Raw genomic sequence first — 16,109 nt, 5'->3', positions numbered from 1 at the left:
AGGAGTGGTGGAGAGAAAAGGTGCTGAGGATGAGGAGGAGTGGTGGAGAGGAAAGGTGCTGAGGATGAGGAGTGGTGGAGAGGAAAGGTGCTGAGGATGAGGAGGAGTGGTGGAGAGAAAAAGGGCTGAGGATGAGGAGGAGTGGAGGAGAGGAAAGGTTCTGAAGATGAGGAGGAGTGGTGGCGAGGAAAAGGCGCTGAGGATGGGGAGAATTGGTCGAGAGGAAAGGTTCTGAGGATCAGGAGGAGTGGTGGAGAGGAAAGGTGTTGAGGATGAGGAGGAGTGGTGGAGAGGAAAGGTGCTGAGGATGAGGAGGAGTGGTTGAGAGGAAAGGTGCTGAGGATGAGGAGGAGTGGTGGAGAGGAAAGGTGCTGAGGATGAGGAGGAGTGGTGGAGAGAAAAGGTGCTGAGGATGATGCAGAGTGGTGGAGAGGAAAGGTGCTGAGGATGAGGAGGAGTGGTGGCGAAGAAAGGTGCTGAGGATGAGGAGGAGTGGTGGCGAGGAAAGGTGAAGAGGAGGAGAGGTGGCAAGGAAAGGCACTGAGGATGAGGAGGAGTGGTGGCAAAGAAAGTTGTTGAGGAACAGGAGCAGTGGTAGCGAGGTAAGGTGCTGAGGATGAGGAGGAGTGGTGGAGAGGAAAGGTGCTGAGAATGAGGAGGCGTGGTGGAGAGTAAAGTTGTTGAGGATGAGGAGTGGTGGAGAGGGAAGGTGCTGAGGATGAGGAGGAGTGGTGGAGAGGAAAGGTGCTGAGGATGAGGAGGAGTGGTGGCGAGGAAAGGTGCTGAGGATGGGGAGGAGTGGTGGAGAGTAAAGTTGTTGAGGATGAGGAGTGGTGGAGAGGGAAGGTGCTGAGGATGAGGAGGAGTGGTGGAGAGGAAAGGTGCTGAGTATGAGGAGGGGTGGTGATGAGGAAAGGTGATGAGGATGGGGATGATTGGTGGAGAAGAATGGTGCTGAGGATGCGGAGGAGTGGTGGAGAGGAAAGGTGCTGAGGATGAGGAGGAGTGGTGGAGAGGAAAGGTGCTGAGGATGAGGAGGAGTGGTGGCGAGTAAAGGTGCTGAGGATGAGGAGTGGTGGCGAGTAAAGGTGCTGAGGATGGGGAGGAGTGGTGGAGAGGAAAGGTGCTGAGGATGAGGAGGAGTCGTGGCGAAGAAAGGTGCTTAGGATGAGGAGGAGTGGTGGCGAGGAAATGTGTTGTGAAGGTCTGGTGGCAAGGAAAGTTGCTGAGGATGAGGAGAGCTGTTGGAGAGGAAAGGTGCTGAGGATGAGGAGGCGTGGTAGAGAGTAAAGTTGTTGAGGATGAGGAGTGGAGGAGAGGGAAGGTGCTGAGGATGAGGAGGAGTGGTGGAGAGGAAAGGTGCTGAGTATGAGGAGGAGTGGTGACGAGGAAAGGTGCTGAGGATGGGGAGGATTGGTGGAGAGGAAAGGTGCTGAGGATGGGGAGGAGTGGTGGAGAGGAAAGGTGATGAGGATGAGGAGGAGTGGTGGAGATGAAAGGTGCTGAGGATGAGGAGGAGTGGTGGCGAGGAAAGGTGCTGAGGATGAGTAATGGTGGCGAGGAAAGGTGCTGAGGATGGGGAGGAGGGGTGGAGAGGAAAGGTGCTGAGGATGGGGAGGAGTGGTGGAGAGGAAAGGTGCTGAGGATGAGGAGGAGTGGTGGCGAGGAAAGGTGCTGTGGATGAGGAGTGGTGGAGAGGAAAGGTGCTGAGGATGGGGAGGAGTGGTGGAGAGGAAAGGTGCTGAGGATGAGGAGGAGTGGTGGTGAGGAAAGGTGCTGTGGATGAGGAGTGGTGGAGAGGAAAGGTGCTAAGGATGAAGTGGACTGGTGGCGAGGAAAGGTGCTGAGGATGAGGAGTGGTGGCGAGTAAAGGTGCTGAGGATGAGGAGGAGTGGGGGAGAGGAAAGGTGCTGAGGATGGTGAGGAGTGGTGGAGAGGAAAGGTGCTGAGAATGAAGAGTAGTGGTGGAGAGGAAAGGTGCTGTGGATGAGGAGTGGTGGAGAGGAAAGGTGCTGAGGATGGGGAGTAGTGGTGGAGAGGAAAGGTGCTGAGGATGAGGAGGCGTGGTGGCGAGGAAAGGTGCTGTGGATGAGAAGTGGTGGAGAGAAAAGGTGCTGAGGATGGGGAGGAGTGGTGGAGAGGAAAGGTGCTGAGGATGAGGAGGCGTGGTGGCGAGGAAAGGTGCTGTGGATGAGGAGTGGTGGAGAGGAAAGGTGCTGAGGATGGGGAGGAGTGGTGGAGAGGAAAGGTGCTGAGGATGAGGAGGAGTGGTGGCGAGGAAAGGTGCTGTGGATGAGGAGTGGTGGAGAGGAAAGGTGCTAAGGATGAAGTGGACTGGTGACGAGGAAAGGTGCTGAGGATGAGGAGTGGTGGCGAGTAAAGGTGCTGAGGATGAGGAGGAGTGTGGGAGAGGAAAGGTGCTGAGGATGGGGAGGAGTGGTGGAGAGGAAAGGTGCTGAGGATGAGGAGGAGTGGTGGCGAGGAAAGGTGCTGTGGATGAGGAGTGGTGGAGAGGAAAGGTGCTAAGGATGAAGTGGACTGGTGGCGAGGAAAGGTGCTGAGGATGAGGAGTGGTGGCGAGTAAAGGTGCTGAGGTTGAGGATGAGTGGTGGAGAGGAAAGGTGCTGAGGATGAGGAGGAGTGGTGGCGAGGAAAAGGCAATGAGGATGGGGATAAGTGGTCGAGAGGAAAGGTGCTGAGGATGAGGTATAGTGGTGGAGAGGAAAGGTGCTGAGGATGGGGAGGAGTGGTGGAGAGGAAAGGTGCTGAGGATGAGGAGGAGTGGTGGCGAGGAAAGGTGCTGAGGATGAGGAGGAGTGGTGGTGAGGAAAGGTGCTGAGGATGAAGAGGAGTAGTGGAGAATTAAGGTGCTGAGGATGTGAAGGAGTGGTGGTGAGGAATGGTGCTGAGGATGAGGAGGAGTGGTGGCGAGGAAAAGGCGCTGAAGTTAAGGAGGCTTGGTGGAGAGCAAAGGTGCTGAGGATGAGGAGGACTGGTGGAGAGAAAAGGTGCTGAGGATGAGGCAGTGTGGTTAAGAGGAAAGGTGCTGAGGATGAGGAGATGTGGTGGAGAGGAAAGGTTCTGAGGATGAGGAGAATTGGTGGAGAGGATAGGTGCTGAGGGGGAGGAGGAGTGGTGGCGAGGAAAGGTGCTGAGGAACAGGAGCAGTGGTAGCGAGGTAAGGTGCTGAGTATGAGGAGGAATGGTGGAGAGGAAAGGTACTGAGGATGAGGAGGCATGGTGGAGAGCAAAGGTGCTGAGGATGAGGAGGAGTGGTGGAGAGAAAAGGTGCTGAGGATGAGGCAGAGTGGTGGAGAGGAAAGGTGCTGAAGAACAGGAGCAGTGGTAGCGAGGTAAGGTGCTGAGTATGAGGAGGAGTGGTGGAGAGGAAAGGTACTGAGGATGAGGAGGCATGGTGGAGAGCAAAGGTCCTGAGGATGAGGCAGAGTGGTGGAGAGGAAAGGGAGTAGTGGAGAGGAAAGGTGCTGAGGATGAGGAGAAGTGGTGGCGAGGAAAGGTGATGAGGAGAGGTGGCAAGTAAAGGCACTGAGGATGAGGAGGAGTGGTGGCAAAGAAAGTTGCTGAGGAACAGGAGCAGTGGTAGCGAGGTAAAGTGCTGAGGATGAGGAGGAGTGGTGGAGAGGAAAGGTGCTGAGAATGAGGAGGTGTGGTGGAGAGTAAAGTTGTTGAGGATGAGGAGTGGTGGAGAGGGAAGGTGCTGAGGATGAGGAGGAGTGGTGGAGAGGAAAGGTGCTGAGTATGAGGAGGAGTGGTGACGAGGAAAGGTGCTGAGGATGGGGAGGATTGGTGGAGAGGAAAGGTGCTGAGGATGGGGAGGAGTGGTGGAGAGAAAAGGTGCTGAGGATGAGGAGGAGTGGTGGAGAGGAAAGGTGCTGAGGATGAGGAGGAGTGGTGGCGAGGAAAGGTGCTGAGGATGAAGAGGAGTGGTGGAGAGGAAAGGTGCTGAGGATGTGAAGGAGTGGTGGTGAGTAAAGGTGCTGAGGATGAGGAGGAGTGGTGGCGAGGAAAAGGCGCTGAAGTTAAGGAGGCTTGGTGGACAGCAAAGGTGCTGAGGAAGAGGAGGACTGGTGGAGAGAAAAGGTGCTGAGGATGAGGCAGAGTGGTTAAGAGGAAAGGTGCTGAGGATGAGGTGGAGTGGTGGAGAGGAAAGGTGCTGAGGATGAGATGGAGAGGAAAGGTTCTGAGGTTGTGGAGATGTGGTGGAGAGGAAAGGTTCTGAGGATGAGGAGAATTGGTGGAGAGGATAGGTGCTGAGGGTGAGGAGGAGTGGTGGCGAGGAAAGGTGCTGAGGAACAGGAGCAGTGGTAGCGAGGTAAGGTGCTGAGGATGAGGTATAGTGGTGGAGAGGAAAGGTTCTTAGGATGGGGAGGAGTGGTGGAGAGGAAAGTTGCTGAGGATGAGGAGGAGTGGTGGCGAGGAAAGGTGCTGAGGATGAGGAGGAGTGGTGGTGAGGAAAGGTGCTGAGGATGAAGAGGAGTGGTGGAGAGGAAAGGTACTGAGGATGAGGAGGCATGGTGGAGAGCAAAAGTGCTGAGGATGAGGAGGAGTGGTGGAGAGAAAAGGTGCTGAGGATGAGGCAGAGTGGTGGAGAGGAAAGGTGCTGAGGATGAGGAGGAGTGGTGGAGAGGAAAGGTGCTGAGGATGGGGAGGAGTGGTGGAGAGGAAAGGTGCTGAGGATAAGGAGGAGTGGTGGAGAAGAAAGGTGCTGAGGAAGAGGAGCAGTGGTGGCGAGGAAAGGTGATGTGAAGGTCTGGTGGCAAGGAAAGGTGCTGAGGATGAGGAGAAGTGGTGGCGAGGAAAGGTGATGAGGAGGTGAGGTGGCAAGGAAAGGCACTGAGGATGAGGAGGAGTGGTGGCAAAGAAAGTTGCTGAGGAACAGGAGCAGTGGTAGCGAGGTAAGGTGCTGAGGATGAGGAGGAGTGGTGGAGAGGAAAGGTGCTGAGAATGAGGGTGCGTGGTGGAGAGTAAAGTTGTTGAGGATGAGGAGTGGTGGAGAGGAAAGGTGCTGAGGATTAGGAGGAGTGGTGGAGAGGAAAGGTGCTGAGTATGAGGAGGAGTGGTGACGAGGAAAGGTGCTGAGGATGGGGAGGATTGGTGGAGTGGAAAGGTGCTGAGGATGGGGAGGAGTGGTGGAGACAAAAGGTGCTGAGGATGAGGAGGAGTGGTGGAGAGGAAAGGTGCTGAGGAAGAGGAGGAGTGGTGGAGAGGAAAGGTGCTGAGGATGAGGAGTAGTGGTGGAGAGAAAAGGTGCTGAGGATGAGGAGGAGTGGTGGAGAGGAAAGGTTCTGAAGATGAGGAGGAGTGGTGGCGAGGAAAAGGCGCTGAGGATGGGGAGAATTGGTCGAGAGGAAAGGTTCTGAGGATCAGGAGGAGTGGTGGAGAGGAAAGGTGTTCAGGATGAGGAGGAGTGGTGGAGAGGAAAGGTGCTGAGGATGAGGAGGAGTGGTGGAGAGGAAAGGTGCTGAGGATGAGGAGGAGTGGTGGAGAGGAAAGGTGATGAGGAGGAGTGGTGGAGAGGAAAGGTGCTGAGGATGAGGAGGAGTGGTGGAGAGGAAAGGTGCTGAGGATGAGGAGGAGTGGTGGAGAGGAAAGGTGCTGAGGATGAGGAGGAATGGTGGAGAGGAAAGGTGCTGAGGATGAGGCAGAGTGGTGGAGAGGAAAGGTGCTGAGGATGAGGAGGAGTAATGGCGAAGAAAGGTGCTGAGGATGAGGAGGAGTGGTGGCGAGGAAAGGTGATGAGGAGGAGAGGTGGCAAGGAAAGGCACTGAGGATGAGGAGGAGTGGTGGCAAAGAAAGTTGCTGAGGAACAGGAGCAGTGGTAGCGAGGTAAGGTGCTGAGGATGAGGAGGAGTGGTGGAGAGGAAAGGTGCTGAGTATGAGGAGGAGTGGTGACGAGGAAAGGTGCTGAGGATGGGGAGGTTTGGTGGAGAGGAAAGGTGCTGAGGATGGGGAGGAGTGGTGGAGAGAAAAGGTGCTGAGGATGAGGAGGAGTGGTGGAGAGGAAAGGTGCTGAGGATGAGGAGGAGTGGTGGAGAGGAAAGGTGCTGAGGATGAGGAGGAGTGGTGGAGAGAAAAAGGGCTGAGGATGAGGAGGAGTGGAGGAGAGGAAAGGTTCTGAAGATGAGGAGGAGTGGTGGCGAGGAAAAGGCGCTGAGGATGGGGAGAATTGGTCGAGAGGAAAGGTTCTGAGGATCAGGAGGAGTGGTGGAGAGGAAAGGTGTTGAGGATGAGGAGGAGTGGTGGAGAGGAAAGGTGCTGAGGATGAGGAGGAGTGGTTGAGAGGAAAGGTGCTGAGGATGAGGAGGAGTGGTGGAGAGGAAAGGTGCTGAGGATGAGGAGGAGTGGTGGAGAGAAAAGGTGCTGAGGATGATGCAGAGTGGTGGAGAGGAAAGGTGCTGAGGATGAGGAGGAGTGGTGGCGAAGAAAGGTGCTGAGGATGAGGAGGAGTGGTGGCGAGGAAAGGTGATGAGGAGGAGAGGTGGCAAGGAAAGGCACTGAGGATGAGGAGGAGTGGTGGCAAAGAAAGTTGCTGAGGAACAGGAGCAGTGGTAGCGAGGTAAGGTGCGGAGGATGAGGAGGAGTGGTGGAGAGGAAAGGTGCTGAGAATGAGGAGGCGTGGTGGAGAGTAAAGTTGTTGAGGATGAGGAGTGGTGGAGAGGGAAGGTGCTGAGGATGAGGAGGAGTGGTGGAGAGGAAAGGTGCTGAGGATGAGGAGGAGTGGTGGCGAGGAAAGGTGCTGAGGATGGGGAGGAGTGGTGGAGAGTAAAGTTGTTGAGGATGAGGAGTGGTGGAGAGGGAAGGTGCTGAGGATGAGGAGGAGTGGTGGAGAGGAAAGGTGCTGAGTATGAGGAGGGGTGGTGATGAGGAAAGGTGATGAGGATGGGGATGATTGGTGGAGAAGAATGGTGCTGAGGATGAGGAGGAGTGGTGGAGAGGAAAGGTGCTGAGGATGAGGAGGAGTGGTGGAGAGGAAAGGTGCTGAGGATGAGGAGGAGTGGTGGCGAGGAAAGGTGCTGAGGATGAGGAGTGGTGGCGAGGAAAGGTGCTGAGGATAGGGAGGAGTGGTGGAGAGGAAAGGTGCTGAGGATGAGGAGGAGTCGTGGCGAAGAAAGGTGCTGAGGATGAGGAGGAGTGGTGGCGAGGAAATGTGTTGTGAAGGTCTGGTGTCAAGGAAAGTTGCTGAGGATGAGGAGAACTGTTGGAGAGGAAAGGTGCTGAGGATGAGGAGGCGTGGTAGAGAGTAAAGTTGTTGAGGATGAGGAGTGGAGGAGAGGGAAGGTGCTGAGGATGAGGAGGAGTGGTGGAGAGGAAAGGTGCTGAGTATGAGGAGGAGTGGTGACGAGGAAAGGTGCTGAGGATGGGGAGGATTGGTGGAGAGGAAAGGTGCTGAGGATGGGGAGGAGTGGTGGAGAGGAAAGGTGATGAGGATGAGGAGGAGTGGTGGAGAGGAAAGGTGCTGAGGATGAGGAGGAGTGGTGGCGAGGAAAGGTGCTGAGGATGAGTAATGGTGGCGAGGAAAGGTGCTGAGGATGGGGAGGAGGGGTGGAGAGGAAAGGTGCTGAGGATGGGGAGGAGTGGTGGAGAGGAAAGGTGCTGAGGATGAGGAGGAGTGGTGGCGAGGAAAGGTGCTGTGGATGAGGAGTGGTGGAGAGGAAAGGTGCTGAGGATGGGGAGGAGTGGTGGAGAGGAAAGGTGCTGAGGATGAGGAGGAGTGGTGGTGAGGAAAGGTGCTGTGGATGAGGAGTGGTGGAGAGGAAAGGTGCTAAGGATGAAGTGGACTGGTGGCGAGGAAAGGTGCTGAGGATGAGGAGTGGTGGCGAGTAAAGGTGCTGAGGATGAGGAGGAGTGGGGGAGAGGAAAGGTGCTGAGGATGGTGAGGAGTGGTGGAGAGGAAAGGTGCTGAGAATGAAGAGTAGTGGTGGAGAGGAAAGGTGCTGTGGATGAGGAGTGGTGGAGAGGAAAGGTGCTGAGGATGGGGAGTAGTGGTGGAGAGGAAAGGTGCTGAGGATGAGGAGGCGTGGTGGCGAGGAAAGGTGCTGTGGATGAGAAGTGGTGGAGAGAAAAGGTGCTAAGGATGAAGTGGACTGGTGGCGAGGAAAGGTGCTGAGGATGAGGAGTGGTGGCGAGTAAAGGTGCTGAGGATGAGGAGGAGTGGTGGAGAGGAAAGATGCTGAGGATGGGGAGGAGTGGTGGAGAGGAAAGGTGCTGAGGATGGGGAGGAGTGGTGGCGAGGAAAGGTGCTGTGGATGAGGAGTGGTGGAGAGGAAAGGTGCTAAGGATGAAGTGGACTGGTGACGAGGAAAGGTGCTGAGGATGAGGAGTGGTGGCGAGTAAAGGTGCTGAGGATGAGGAGGAGTGTGGGAGAGGAAAGGTGCTGAGGATGGGGAGGAGTGGTGGAGAGGAAAGGTGCTGAGGATGAGGAGGAGTGGTGGCGAGGAAAGGTGCTGTGGATGAGGAGTGGTGGAGAGGAAAGGTGCTAAGGATGAAGTGGACTGGTGGCGAGGAAAGGTGCTGAGGATGAGGAGTGGTGGCGAGTAAAGGTGCTGAGGTTGAGGATGAGTGGTGGAGAGGAAAGGTGCTGAGGATGAGGAGGAGTGGTGGCGAGGAAAAGGCAATGAGGATGGGGATAAGTGGTCGAGAGGAAAGGTGCTGAGGATGAGGTATAGTGGTGGAGAGGAAAGGTGCTGAGGATGGGGAGGAGTGGTGGAGAGGAAAGGTGCTGAGGATGAGGAGGAGTGGTGGCGAGGAAAGGTGCTGAGGATGAGGAGGAGTGGTGGTGAGGAAAGGTGCTGAGGATGAAGAGGAGTAGTGGAGAATTAAGGTGCTGAGGATGTGAAGGAGTGGTGGTGAGGAATGGTGCTGAGGATGAGGAGGAGTGGTGGCGAGGAAAAGGCGCTGAAGTTAAGGAGGCTTGGTGGAGAGCAAAGGTGCTGAGGATGAGGAGGACTGGTGGAGAGAAAAGGTGCTGAGGATGAGGCAGTGTGGTTAAGAGGAAAGGTGCTGAGGATGAGGAGATGTGGTGGAGAGGAAAGGTTCTGAGGATGAGGAGAATTGGTGGAGAGGATAGGTGCTGAGGGGGAGGAGGAGTGGTGGCGAGGAAAGGTGCTGAGGAACAGGAGCAGTGGTAGCGAGGTAAGGTGCTGAGTATGAGGAGGAATGGTGGAGAGGAAAGGTACTGAGGATGAGGAGGCATGGTGGAGAGCAAAGGTGCTGAGGATGAGGAGGAGTGGTGGAGAGAAAAGGTGCTGAGGATGAGGCAGAGTGGTGGAGAGGAAAGGTGCTGAATAACAGGAGCAGTGGTAGCGAGGTAAGGTGCTGAGTATGAGGAGGAGTGGTGGAGAGGAAAGGTACTGAGGATGAGGAGGCATGGTGGAGAGCAAAGGTCCTGATGATGAGGCAGAGTGGTGGAGAGGAAAGGGAGTAGTGGAGAGGAAAGGTGCTGAGGATGAGGAGAAGTGGTGGCGAGGAAAGGTGATGAGGAGAGGTGGCAAGGAAAGGCACTGAGGATGAGGAGGAGTGGTGGCAAAGAAAGTTGCTGAGGAACAGGAGCAGTGGTAGCGAGGTAAAGTGCTGAGGATGAGGAGGAGTGGTGGAGAGGAAAGGTGCTGAGAATGAGGAGGTGTGGTGGAGAGTAAAGTTGTTGAGGATGAGGAGTGGTGGAGAGGGAAGGTGCTGAGGATGAGGAGGAGTGGTGGAGAGGAAAGGTGCTGAGTATGAGGAGGAGTGGTGACGAGGAAAGGTGCTGAGGATGGGGAGGATTGGTGGAGAGGAAAGGTGCTGAGGATGGGGAGGAGTGGTGGAGAGAAAAGGTGCTGAGGATGAGGAGGAGCGGTGGAGAGGAAAGGTGCTGAGGATGAGGAGGAGTGGTGGCGAGGAAAGGTGCTGAGGATGAGAAGGAGTGGTGGAGAGGAAAGGTGCTGAAGATGAGGAGGAGTGGTGGCGAGGAAAAGGCGATGAGGATGGGGATAAGTGGTCGAGAGGAAAGGTGCTGAGGATGAGGAGGAGTGGTGGAGAGGAAAAGTGCTGAGGATGAGGAGGAGTGGTGGAGAGGAAAGGTTCTGAGGATGAGGAGGAGTGGTGGCGAGGAAAAGGCGCTGAGGATGAGGAGGAGTGGTGGAGAGGAAAGGTGCTGAGGATGAGGAGGAGTGGTGGAGAGAAAAGGTGCTGAGGATGAGGCAGAGTGGTGGAGAGGAAAGGTGCTGAGGATGAGGAGGAGTGGTGGTGAGGATGAAGAGGAGTGGTGGAGAGGAAAGGTGCTGAGGATGTGAAGGAGTGGTGGTGAGGAAAGGTGCTGAGGATGAGGAGGAGTGGTGGCGAGGAAAAGGCGCTGAAGTTAAGGAGGCTTGGTGGAGAGCAAAGGTGCTGAGGAAGAGGCAGAGTGGTTAAGAGGAAAGGTGCTGAGGATGAGGTGGAGTGGTGGAGAGGAAAGGTGCTGAGGATGAGATGGAGAGGAAAGGTTCTGAGGTTGTGGAGATGTGGTGGAGAGGAAAGGTTCTGAGGATGAGGAGAATTGGTGGAGAGGATAGGTGCTGAGGGTGAGGAGGAGTGGTGGCGAGGAAAGGTGCTGAGGAACAGGAGCAGTGGTAGCGAGGTAAGGTGCTGAGGATGAGGTATAGTGGTGGAGAGGAAAGGTTCTTAGGATGGGGAGGAGTGGTGGAAAGTTGCTGAGGATGAGGAGGAGTGGTGGCGAGGAAAGGTGCTGAGGATGAGGAGGAGTGGTGGCGAGGAAAGGTGCTGAGGATGAAGAGGAGTGGTGGAGAGGAAAGGTACTGAGGATGAGGAGGCATGGTGGAGAGCAAAGGTGCTGAGGATGAGGAGGAGTGGTGGAGAGAAAAGGTGCTGAGGATGAGGCAGAGTGGTGGAGAGGAAAGGTGCTGAGGATGAGGAGGAGTGGTGGAGAGGAAAGGTGCTGAGGATGGGGAGGAGTGGTGGAGAGGAAAGGTGCTGAGGATAAAGAGGAGTGGTGGAGAAGAAAGGTGCTGAGGATGAGGAGGAGTGGTGGCGAGGAAAGGTGATGTGAAGGTCTGGTGGCAAGGAAAGGTGCTGAGGATGAGGAGAAGTGGTGCCGAGGAAAGGTGATGAGGAGGAGAGGTGGCAAGGAAAGGCACTGAGGATGAGGAGGAGTGGTGGCGAGGAAAGGTGCTGAGGATGAGGAGGAGTGGTGGTGAGGAAAGGTGCTGAGGATGAAGAGGAGTAGTGGAGAATTAAGGTGCTGAGGATGTGAAGGAGTGGTGGTGAGGAATGGTGCTGAGGATGAGGAGGAGTGGTGGCGAGGAAAAGGCGCTGAAGTTAAGGAGGCTTGGTGGAGAGCAAAGGTGCTGAGGATGAGGAGGACTGGTGGAGAGAAAAGGTGCTGAGGATGAGGCAGTGTGGTTAAGAGGAAAGGTGCTGAGGATGAGGAGATGTGGTGGAGAGGAAAGGTTCTGAGGATGAGGAGAATTGGTGGAGAGGATAGGTGCTGAGGGGGAGGAGGAGTGGTGGCGAGGAAAGGTGCTGAGGAACAGGAGCAGTGGTAGCGAGGTAAGGTGCTGAGTATGAGGAGGAATGGTGGAGAGGAAAGGTACTGAGGATGAGGAGGCATGGTGGAGAGCAAAGGTGCTGAGGATGAGGAGGAGTGGTGGAGAGAAAAGGTGCTGAGGATGAGGCAGAGTGGTGGAGAGGAAAGGTGCTGAAGAACAGGAGCAGTGGTAGCGAGGTAAGGTGCTGAGTATGAGGAGGAGTGGTGGAGAGGAAAGGTACTGAGGATGAGGAGGCATGGTGGAGAGCAAAGGTCCTGAGGATGAGGCAGAGTGGTGGAGAGGAAAGGGAGTAGTGGAGAGGAAAGGTGCTGAGGATGAGGAGAAGTGGTGGCGAGGAAAGGTGATGAGGAGAGGTGGCAAGGAAAGGCACTGAGGATGAGGAGGAGTGGTGGCAAAGAAAGTTGCTGAGGAACAGGAGCAGTGGTAGCGAGGTAAAGTGCTGAGGATGAGGAGGAGTGGTGGAGAGGAAAGGTGCTGAGAATGAGGAGGTGTGGTGGAGAGTAAAGTTGTTGAGGATGAGGAGTGGTGGAGAGGGAAGGTGCTGAGGATGAGGAGGAGTGGTGGAGAGGAAAGGTGCTGAGTATGAGGAGGAGTGGTGACGAGGAAAGGTGCTGAGGATGGGGAGGATTGGTGGAGAGGAAAGGTGCTGAGGATGGGGAGGAGTGGTGGAGAGAAAAGGTGCTGAGGATGAGGAGGAGCGGTGGAGAGGAAAGGTGCTGAGGATGAGGAGGAGTGGTGGCGAGGAAAGGTGCTGAGGATGAGAAGGAGTGGTGGAGAGGAAAGGTGCTGAAGATGAGGAGGAGTGGTGGCGAGGAAAAGGCGATGAGGATGGGGATAAGTGGTCGAGAGGAAAGGTGCTGAGGATGAGGAGGAGTGGTGGAGAGGAAAAGTGCTGAGGATGAGGAGGAGTGGTGGAGAGGAAAGGTTCTGAGGATGAGGAGGAGTGGTGGCGAGGAAAAGGCGCTGAGGATGAGGAGGAGTGGTGGAGAGGAAAGGTGCTGAGGATGAGGAGGAGTGGTGGAGAGAAAAGGTGCTGAGGATGAGGCAGAGTGGTGGAGAGGAAAGGTGCTGAGGATGAGGAGGAGTGGTGGTGAGGATGAAGAGGAGTGGTGGAGAGGAAAGGTGCTGAGGATGTGAAGGAGTGGTGGTGAGGAAAGGTGCTGAGGATGAGGAGGAGTGGTGGCGAGGAAAAGGCGCTGAAGTTAAGGAGGCTTGGTGGAGAGCAAAGGTGCTGAGGAAGAGGCAGAGTGGTTAAGAGGAAAGGTGCTGAGGATGAGGTGGAGTGGTGGAGAGGAAAGGTGCTGAGGATGAGATGGAGAGGAAAGGTTCTGAGGTTGTGGAGATGTGGTGGAGAGGAAAGGTTCTGAGGATGAGGAGAATTGGTGGAGAGGATAGGTGCTGAGGGTGAGGAGGAGTGGTGGCGAGGAAAGGTGCTGAGGAACAGGAGCAGTGGTAGCGAGGTAAGGTGCTGAGGATGAGGTATAGTGGTGGAGAGGAAAGGTTCTTAGGATGGGGAGGAGTGGTGGAGAGGAAAGTTGCTGAGGATGAGGAGGAGTGGTGGCGAGGAAAGGTGCTGAGGATGAGGAGGAGTGGTGGCGAGGAAAGGTGCTGAGGATGAAGAGGAGTGGTGGAGAGGAAAGGTACTGAGGATGAGGAGGCATGGTGGAGAGCAAAGGTGCTGAGGATGAGGAGGAGTGGTGGAGAGAAAAGGTGCTGAGGATGAGGCAGAGTGGTGGAGAGGAAAGGTGCTGAGGATGAGGAGGAGTGGTGGAGAGGAAAGGTGCTGAGGATGGGGAGGAGTGGTGGAGAGGAAAGGTGCTGAGGATAAAGAGGAGTGGTGGAGAAGAAAGGTGCTGAGGATGAGGAGGAGTGGTGGCGAGGAAAGGTGATGTGAAGGTCTGGTGGCAAGGAAAGGTGCTGAGGATGAGGAGAAGTGGTGCCGAGGAAAGGTGATGAGGAGGAGAGGTGGCAAGGAAAGGCACTGAGGATGAGGAGGAGTGGTGGAGAGGAAAGGTGCTGAGAATGAGGAGGCGTGGTGGAGAGTAAAGTTGTTGAGGATGAGGAGTGGTGGAGAGGGAAGGTGCTGAGGATGAGGAGGAGTGGTGGAGAGGAAAGGTGCTGAGTATGTGGAGGAGTGGTGACGAGGAAAGGTGCTGAGGATGGGGAGGATTGGTGGAGAGGAAAGGTGCTGAGGATGGGGAGGAGTGGTGGAGAGAAAAGGTGCTGAGGATGAGGAGGAGTGGTGGAGAGGAAAGGTGCTGAGGATGAGGAGGAGTGGTGGCGAGGAAAGGTGCTGAGGATGAGGAGGAGTGGTGGAGAGGAAAGGTGCTGAAGATGCGGAGGAGTGGTGGCGAGGAAAAGGCGATGAGGATGGGGATAAGTGGTCGAGAGGAAAGGTGCTGAGGATGAGGAGGAGTGGTGGAGAGGAAAGGTGCTGAGGATGAGGAGGAGTGGTGGAGAGAAAAGATGCTGAGGATGAGGAGGAGTGGTGGAGAGGAAAGGTTCTGAAGATGAGGAGGAGTGGTGGCGAGGAAAAGGCGCTGAGGATGGGGAGAATTGGTCGAGAGGAAAGGTTCTGAGGATCAGGAGGAGTGGTGGAGAGGAAAGGTGTTGAGGATGAGGAGGAGTGGTGGAGAGGAAAGGTGCTGAGGATGAGGAGGAGTGGTGGAGAGGAAAGGTGCTGAGGATGAGGAGGAGTGGTGGAGAGGAAAGGTGCTGAGGATAAGGAGGAGTGGTGGAGAGAAAAGGTGCTGAGGATGAGGCAGAGTGGTGGAGAGGAAAGGTGCTGAGGATGAGGAGGAGTGGTGGCGAAGAAAGGTGCTGAGGATGAGGAGGAGTGGTGGCGAGGAAAGGTGATGAGGAGGAGAGGTGGCAAGGAAAGGCACTGAGGATGAGCAGGAGTGGTGACAAAGAAAGTTGCTGAGGAACAGGAGCAGTGGTAGCGAGGTAAGGTGCTGAGGATGAGGAGGAGTGGTGGAGAGGAAAGGTGCTGAGAATGAGGAGGCGTGGTGGAGAGGGAAGGTGCAGAGGATGAGGAGGAGTGGTGGAGAGGAAAGGTGCTGAGTATGAGGAGGAGTGGTGACGAGGAAAGGTGCTGAGGATGGGGAGGATTGGTGGAGAGGAAAGGTGCTGAGGATGGGGAGGAGTGGTGGAGAGGAAAGGTGCTGAGGATGAGGAGGAGTGGTGGAGAGGAAAGGTGCTGAGGATGAGGAGGAGAGGTGGCGAGGAAAGGTGCTGAGGATGAGGAGTGGTGGCGAGGAAAGGTGCTGAGGATGAGGAGGAGTGGTGGAGAGGAAAGGTGCTGAGGATGGGGAGGAGTGGTGGAGAGGAATGGTGCTGAGGATGAGGAGGAGTGGTGGCGAGGAAAGGTGCTGTGGATGAGGAGTGGTGGAGAGGAAAGGTGCTGAGGATGGGGAGGAGTGGTTAAGAGGAAGGGTGCGGATGATGGGGAGGCGTGGTGGAGAGGAAAGGTGCTGAGGATGAGGAGGAGTGGTGGCGAGGAAAGGTGCTGTGGTTGAGGAGTGGTGGAGAGGAAAGGTGCTAAGGATGAAGTGGACTGGTGGCGAGGAAAGGTGCTTATGATGAGGAGTGGTGGTGAGGAAAGGTGCTGAGGATGAGGAGGAGTGGTGGAGAGGAAAGGTGCTGAGGATGAGGAGGAGTGGTGGCGAGGAAAAGGCGATGAGGATGGGGATAAGTGGTCGAGAGGAAAGTGCTGAGGATGAGGAGGAGTGGTGGAGAGGAAAGGTGCTAAGGATGAGGAGGAGTAGTGGTGAGGAAAGGTTCTGAGGATGAGGAGGAGTGGTGGCGAGGAAAAGGCGCTGAGGATGGGGAGAATTGGTTGAGAGGAAAGGTGCTGAGGATGAGGAGGAGTGGTGGAGAGGATGAGGAGGAGTGGTGGAGAGGAAAGGTGCTGAGGATGAAGAGGAGTGGTGGAGAGAAAAGGTGCTGAGGATGAGGAGGAGTGGTGGAGAGGAAAGGTGCTGAGGATGAGGGGTAGTGGAGGGGAGTAGGTCTGGAGCTACTCTGAAACTGCACATTTTTTTTTTTTGTAGCCGCTCTGTGATCCTTTCGTTCGCACTTCTGCTAAGATACTCTCCCAGAGGACGGCGGCTTAGCGTTTGTACGGCTGCTAAAAACTCCCATGGTGCCTTACAGCCGTATACACGTTTCTGCAGGAATACAAGAGCCTCATTTGCATGAACCCACCCTTACCCGAATTTTCATGAACCCACCCTTAGCTGCATTTGCATGAACCCACCCTTAGCCGCATTTGCATGAACCCACCCTTAGACGCGTTTGCATGAACCCACCCTTAGCGACATTTGCATTAACCCACCCTTAGCCACATTTGCATGAACCCACCCTTACTGCATGAACTCACCCTTTCCCGCATTTGCATGAACCCACCCTTACCTCTGTTTACATGAACACACACCTACTGTATTTACACGCTTTTCCTCTCCACTGTTCCATCTTTTCAGTTATAAGGAGGTATAAATGTGGGATACACACAAGTCTACATTGTCCTACCTTCCGCCTTCTTGTAAATTGAAATCGGCACCACTGCAC

This window comes from Pseudophryne corroboree, assembly GCF_028390025.1.
Source record: "Pseudophryne corroboree isolate aPseCor3 chromosome 8 unlocalized genomic scaffold, aPseCor3.hap2 SUPER_8_unloc_1, whole genome shotgun sequence".
Lineage (NCBI taxonomy): Eukaryota > Metazoa > Chordata > Amphibia > Anura > Myobatrachidae > Pseudophryne > Pseudophryne corroboree.
This window is presented reverse-complemented; position numbering follows the sequence as displayed.